Source organism: Propithecus coquereli, unplaced genomic scaffold, assembly GCF_000956105.1.
Source record: "Propithecus coquereli isolate 6110/MARCELLA unplaced genomic scaffold, Pcoq_1.0 Scaffold388, whole genome shotgun sequence".
Lineage (NCBI taxonomy): Eukaryota > Metazoa > Chordata > Mammalia > Primates > Indriidae > Propithecus > Propithecus coquereli.
In genome coordinates this window covers 1431618-1439639 of record NW_012149596.1, presented here as the reverse complement: position 1 = coordinate 1439639, position 8022 = coordinate 1431618, and the positions used below count along the sequence as shown (strand labels likewise).

General features: G+C 38.7%; 1 pseudogene across 1 annotated transcript; it reads left to right on the top strand.

Annotated features, from left to right (window-relative positions):
• Window positions 1-2909: 2909 nt before the first annotated feature.
• LOC105816842 lies at window positions 2910-3742 on the top strand (annotated as a pseudogene). The gene has a single exon (XR_001137809.1). The product of XR_001137809.1 is annotated as a 40S ribosomal protein S3 pseudogene (transcript).
• Window positions 3743-8022: the final 4280 nt, after the last annotated feature.

Sequence of the window (8022 nt, the reverse complement as noted above, 5' to 3'; positions counted from 1 at the left end):
CTCCTGGAAAGTGCTGGAACACATTCTACTAAGCGAGGTATCCCAAGAATGGAAAAAAAAGCACCACATGTACTCACCATCAAACTGGTATTAGCTGATCAACATTTAAGTGCATATATAAGAATAACATGTATTGGATGTTGGGCAGGGGGAGGGGGAGGAGGGAGGAGGGGACGGGCATATGCACAAACAATGAGTGCGATGTGCACCTCCGGGGGAATGGACACACTTGTAGCTCGGACTTGGAGGGGAGGGAGGGTAAGGGCATCATATGTAACCTAATCATCTGTACCCCCATAACATGCTGAAATAAAAAAAAAATTCTTGGAACAAATGAAAATAGAAACACATATGAAAACCTATAGGGTACAGCACAAGCAGTGCTAAGATGGTAGTTTATAGCATGAAATGCCTACATCAAAAAAGTTTTTAAAAACTTCAAATAATAAACCTTATGATGCAAATTACCAATATCAAGAAGGGGCATCACTTCCAACTCTACAGATAAAAAAGGATAAAAAGGGAATGTGATGAACACCTTTATGTTCCTAAATTAAACAACTTACATGAAATAGACAAAGTCTTTGGAAGATACAAGCTACCAAAGCTTAATGAAAAAGAAAATGATGACCCGAATAGCCTTGTAACTATTAAAGAAATTAAATTCGTAGTTAAAAGCCTTCTTACAAAAGAATTCTAGGACCAGATGACTTCACTGGAAAATTGTATCAAACATTTAAAGAAGACATAATGCCATTTCCACACCAATTCTTCCAGAGGAGGTATCACTTCCTAACTTACTCTATGAGCCCAGCGTTACCCTGATACCAAAAGCAGACAAAGAAAAGAATAAATCAATATCCCACATAAACATATATGCAAATTGAATCCAATGAAATGTAAAATGATAACATCATGACCAAGAGGAGTTTGATTCCAGAAATGCTAGATTTAACTATCAAAAAATCAATGTAATATATATAATTCAATAGATTAGCAAACTAAAAAGAAGAAAACATATGAGTATCTCAATAGGTGGATAAAAAACATTTGAAAAAATCCAACACCTATTCCTGATAAAACTATTTAATATCAACAAATTAGGAATAGAGGTAACTTCATCAACCTGATGAGGAGCATATATGAAAAATCCACAGCTACCATCATACTTGGTATTGAAAGACTAAATGTTTTCTTCTGAAGATCAAGAAAAACATAAATATATCCATTCTGACCACTTCTATTCAACATTATACTGTAGGTTTTAGTCAGTGCAATAAAAGACATCTGTAGTGGAAAGGGAGAAGTGAAACTATCATTTTGCACAAATGGCATGATTGTCTATGTAGAAAAGCTTACAGGAACTACAAAAAAGCTACTAGAAGTAATAAGTGAGTTTAGCAAGGTTATCGGATACAAGATCAACATATAAAAGTCAATTATAGGGTTGTTTGATTTTTTCTTGTTGATTTTCCTGAGTTCTTAAGAAACAATGGTGATATAGCACCTCTTGTATTCTCCTGGAAAGAGCTGGAACACATTCTACTAAGTGAAGTATCCCAAGAATGGAAAAACAAGCACCACATGTACTCACCATCAAATTGGTATTAACTGATCAACACATAAGTGCACATATAAGAATAACATTTATTGGATGTCGGGCAGGGGGGAGGGGTAGGGGGAGGAGGGGACTGGTATATGCATACATAAAGAGTGCGAGGCGCACCATCTGGGGGATGGACACGCTTGAAGCTCGGACTTGGGGGGAGGGGGGCAAGGGCAACATACGTAACCTAAACATCTGTACCCCCATAATATGCTGAAATAAAAAAAAGTTAATTATATTTCTACATACTAGCAAAGAACTATTGCAAACTGAAATTTAAAAATAACTAATATCATTCAAAATGGCATAACATGAACTATTTAGGGATAAATTTAATGAAATATGTGTAAGATTTGTACACTTGAAAACTACAAAACACTTCTGAGAGAAACTAAAGACCTAAATAAGTGGAAAGATATGCCCTGTTCATGGAAAGGCAAACTAAATATTATTAAGATGTCAATTCTCTCCATATAGATCTATGGATTCAATTCAATCTCAATCAAAATCCCAACAGGCTTTTCACTGTAACTGACAAGCTGATTCTAAAATTTATATAGAAATTCGAAAGACCCAGAATAGCCAAAACAACTGTGGAAAAGATGAATAAAGTTGGAGAATTTACATTATCTGACTTCAAGACTTATGAAGCTACAGTAATCAGTAATGCTATAGTTATACAGAAGCCACAGTAATGCCAATGGTGGTAATGGCATTATGATAGACAAACAGAAAAACTGAACAGAAATATAACCAGCCAATTAATTTTTTATAGAAGTAACAAGGCAATTCAGTGGATTATCTTTTTCGACAAATGGTGCTGAAACAATTGGACAGCCATAGCCATGTGCAAAACAAAATGAACCTAAATCCTTAAAGGATTTACATCATATACAAAATTAAATAAAAATGGATCATGAAACCAAATGTAGGAGCCAATATTATAAAACTTCTAGAAGAAAGTATAGGATAAATCTTAATGACCTTGAGCTTTGCAAAAATTTCTTAACCGTGACCAAAAAAAGCCATGAACTATAACAGGAAACAAAAATGAATTGGACTTATTAACAATAAAAACCTTTGCTCTTCTCTTATTTAAATGAAAAGGCAAACTTAGGAGAAAATGTTTGTAAAATATATATCCAGCAAAGGATTTATATCTAGGATATATAAAGAACTCTTAGAACTCAATAATAGGACAAACAACCAAGTTGAAAAATTGGCAAAATATTTTAAAAGATACATCAACCAAGATAGTATATAAACGGCAAATAAATACAAGAAAAGATGCTCAACACCTTTTCTTTTCGGCAGTGTGCGGCGGCAAGATGGCTGTGCAGATCTCCAAGAAGAGGAAGTTTGTTGCTGATGGCATCTTCAAAGCTGAACTGAATGAGTTTCTTACTCGGGAGCTGGCTGAAGATGGCTACTCTGGAGTTGAGGTCCGAGTTACACCAACCAGGACAGAAATCATTATCTTAGCCATCAGAACACAGAATGTTCTTGGTGAGAAGGACCGGTGCATTCGGGAATTGACCGCAGTAGTTCAGAAGAGATTTGGCTTCCCAGAGGGCAGTGTAGAGCTTTATGCTGAAAAGGTGGCCACAAGAGGTCTCTGTGCCATTGCCCAGGCAGAATCTTTGCGTTACAAACTCCTTGGAGGGCTTGCTGTGCGGAGAGCTTGCTATGGTGTGCTGCGGTTCATCATGGAGAGTGGAGCCAAGGGCTGTGAGGTCGTGGTGTCTGGGAAACTCCGAGGACAGAGGGCTAAGTCCATGGAGTTTGTGGATGGCCTGATGATTCACAGTGGGGACCCTGTTAACTACTACGTTGACACTGCTGTGCACCATGTGCTGCTCAGACAGGATGTGCTGGGCATCAAGGTGAAGATCATGCTACCCTGGGACCCTACTGGTAAGATTGGCCCTAAGAAACCTCTGCCTGACCATGTGAGCATTGTGGAACCCAAAGATGAGATCCTGCCTACCACCCCCATCTCGGAACAGAAGGGTGGGAAGCCAGAGCCGCCTGCCCTGCCCCAGCCAGTCCCCACAGCATAACAGGGTCTCCTCGGCAGCTACATCTGGAATCTGGATGTTCCTCTGTAAAGACGTTTAACAAAGTCTTGTACAAAGATATAAGGTGGACTGACTATACTGTATATCCAGGATTCAGACTGCAGGTGTCATGTTGGCTTGTGGAGCATTACTTATCCTCTTCATTTTAACCATACTTGTGGTATTTGCAACGAAGGGCCAGAACTAAAAGACCTGAGCAGAGTTAACCAGAGAAATATCCTGTGTCTTGAGGCTGATGGCTAGCAGGGCAGCGCCTTGATTAATTGTCCTATAGTTCAGGATTGTAGGCTTAGAAGGAGGATACTTAAGATACTTAAGATGATTTTTTCCCCTGATGCATAACGAAGTCCATATTGCACATAGAAAGTAAACACAATGGCCATGTTTTGTCATGCTGTGCTGTTCTTTACATATTTAATCCTCAACATGTCTAAAGTGTAAAGGAAATTTGCTTGAGCCACTGAATTTAAGGCTCAGAAGTACAAGTATAAAGCTGCCATTAGAATCCACTTTTTTTTTTGTCTTTTGGAGACAGGGTCTTGCTGTGTTGTCCAGGCTGGAGTGCAGTGGTGGGATCACAGCTCACTGCATCCTTAAACTCCTGGGCTCAAGCATTCCTCCTTTCTGAGCCTCCCAAAGTGGTGAGATTACAGACATGAGCCACCGTGCTGGCTAGATCCACATTCTGATAATGTTTTGAAGTATTTTCTGCTGGTACCTATAAGAAATTGGATGCCCTCAGGCAAAACTAGTGAAGGACAGGTTGGCTTGAAGCTTCTACAAGACTAATGATAAACCAGATTCTGATTGATCACAGAGAGGGTACTTACCAATGACAGCTGTCGTGGGCCTGGCAGGCTAAGACAGGTGGCTGCATCCTGGTGGTGATGTGGCCTGGCTGGTGAAATAACCCTAGCTCCACAGACCGCCTAACAGGCGCTGTTTGATTATTTGGTTGCCTTCTCAGAGTGTGAGCACAATGGCAGACACTGCACATACTAAGGGCTTAATATTTGAATTAATGAATTATGTTGGGGGCACACAAACGTATCTGCCCCTGCTCCCTTTTTAGCTGTTGTAATTGTAAGCATAATATAAAATTTATCATCTTAACCATTTTTAAGTGGACACTTCCATAGCGACAAATGCTGTCAGCCCTCCATATCCAAGGGTTCTGAATCTGGATTCAACCAACTTTGGATCAAAACTCTTCAGAAAAAAGTGGATGGTTGTGTCTACTGAACATGTCGGCTTTTTCTAAGTCATTCCCTAAACAATATAGTTTAACCACTATTTACATAGCATTTACATTATTTCATTAAAAGTAATCTAGTGAAGATTAAAAAAAAAAAGATGCTCAACAGCATTAGTTATTAGGGAAGTGTAAATTGAAACCACAGTGAGATACCACTACACTCCGACTAAAATTACTAAAATTAAAAAGAATAATCAATATTCAGTGAAGGCAAAGATAGGAAGCAACTGGAACACTTACATACTGCTAGTAGAAACGTAACATGGTACAACCACTTTGGGAAATAGCTGTTTTTTTCTTTTTCTTTTCTTGTTTTTTTTCTTTTCAGAGATGGGTCTCACTCTGTCAGGCTGGAGTGCAGTGGCATGATCATAGCTCACTACAGCCTCCAACTCCTGATCTCAAGGGATCCTCCTGCCTCAGCCTCCCAAGCAGCTGGGACTACAGGCATGTGCCACCAAGTCCAGCTCTCAGTTTGGCAATTTCTTAAATAGTTAAGTATACACCTACCATATGACTAAGCCATTCACTCTTAGGCATTTACTCAAGAGAAATGAAACTATGGCCACACAAAGTCTTGTATACAAATGTTCATATCAGTTTTATTTGTAACAGCCAAAAACTAGAAACACAAATTTCCATGAACACATGAATGGATGCACAAATTTTGGTATATCAATACAATGAAATACCACTTAGCAATAAGAATGAATGAATATAGATACATGTAATAACATGAATGAATCTCAAAGTAATTACACCGAATGGAAGAAGCCAAAAGAGTGCCTGCAGTATGACTCCATTTATATAAAATTGCAGTAAACACAAAGTAATCTGTAATGACAGAAAACAGATCAGTGGTTGTCTGTGGATGGGGGAGGGTGTGGGGAAGGAGGAATGGATGACAAAGAGGCATAAGGAAACTTTTTGGGGGTGATGGGTATGTTCGTTATTTTTATTGTAGTGATGGTTTGAAAGGTGCACACATATGTCAAATTATACATACGAATTATACAAATTATACAAATTATACATGTCATCAAATTATACACTTTAAACAGGTTCTATTACATGCTAATTATGCCTCAATAAAGCTGCAAAATATATCTTAGGGACAATGAGAGAATTTGAAAATGGACTAGATATGAGATATCATAGAATTAGATTGATAATGATATTCCAGTTATGTGGAAGAATGTCCTTATTATTAGATGGATGATCAATTATTTTGGGGTGTAATGTTATGTCTATGACTTACCATTGATATTTTGGGAAAAAATTTACACATAGTTAAATCTAGATGGAAATTATATGGGTGTTTACTGTTCTTTCAATATTTCTACAAGATTGAAGTGTACATAATTAAAATGTGGGAGGAAATATTGTTTTATTGCCCATTTTCCTCAGAGTGAGAGCAAGAGAGAAAGAGAAAAGGGAGAGAGGGAGGGAGAGACAGGGAGAGAGAGAGAGAGAGAGAGAGAGAGAGAATTATCTTGATTAACTTGGAATGTAACCAAATCTTCTCTGGGAATATCTCCAGGGAGGAAACCATTCTTTATCTTTACTGTCTGGGAATGTAAATAAATCTGAGCAAATTGATTGTTAATGTCTAAACATGAAGAAACACAAGAGGTTCATGGAGGACTGTCTCCATACAGGAGGCTAGAGTCAATCAAACAAAACCAAAAAGAGTAATGATAGGAAATGAATGTAGAAGATGACAAAGACATCTTACATATGCATAATTGATGTCCCTGAAGAAAAGAAGTGGATCAGGAAAAAAAAAAGTTAAGCAAAATAAAACTTCCCTGAAATGAATGATTAGAATGGCTCACTATAACCCAGGTAAAATTAACACCCAAAGATCGGGACCAAGGCATATGCTTCCATAGATCCTTAACTTCAAGAATAAAAAAAGAGGCTGGGTGCGGTGCCTCACGCCTGTAATCCTAGCACTCTGGGAGGCCGAGGCGGGAGGATCGCTCAAGGTCAGGAGTTTGAGACCAGCCTGAGCAAGAGCGAGACCCCATCTCTACTAAAAATAGAAAGAAATTAGCCAGACAACTAAAAATATGGAAAAAACCAGCTGGGCATGGTGGCGCATGCCTGTAGTCCCAGCTACTTGGGAGGCTGAGGCAGAAGGATCGCTTGAGCCCAGGAGTTTGAAGTTGCTGTGAGCTAGGCTGACACCGCGGCACTCTAGCCCGGGCAACAGAGCGAGACTCTGTCTCAAAAAAAAAAAGAATAAAAAAAGAATCAGATGGCAGAAAGGCACATTGTGTACAAGAAAAAGGAGAGCAAGTTTGTCTAAGACTTCTTAATAGCATCACTTAGTTTGAGAAAAGCAACATCTACCAAATTCTCAGGAAAAAAAAGTGTAGCTGTATTAATCAGGGAAGCATAATCACTATGAGTATTATGGAATAAGGGATTTTTAAATATTGATAAGACCATGTGAAATTTATAGGAGTAGCTGAGGAAGTAGAGGTATAGAAGGGGGAGTTGGAAGATGAAAGAAGTCACTAAACCAGCCCTTTTGAGACATTGCCATGAGTAGATAAATCAGAACTTTCAGGAAAATCTGAGAATCCGGGCTCATCTGGCTGCTAACGTGGGACTGTGAAGCGGGGCGGATGGGGAAGTCTATAAGAAGCTGTGGCCTTTGTGAGCCTGCAGCCAAGCATCTGGTGGTAGGCCTAGGGCCACTGTTGGTCATCAGGGCTGGGAGATGGAAAGAAGGGCTGAATATAGAGTGGCAGAGAGTGAGGAAAAATTGGAACCTGATGGGTAGCTCTGCATCTGTCCTTCACTGTATCTAATCTCAAAGACTTTTAAGAGTAATGCTTGCTCCTTTCCTTTGATCTTCCAAATATCATGTAATTTCTACTTCTAGCCAACTCTTATTTCTCAGTATAACCCATATATCAACAGAACAATCCAGCCCAATGGCCTGATATGTTTCTATCAGAAAAGTTGCTTTATGGTGAAATAACATTACCTGAATTCAGAAATTCCTTCAGGTTTGCCCAACTGCTTTCTTTAAATTCATTTCAAAAATATAGAGAAGGGGAAAGAAAAAAAAA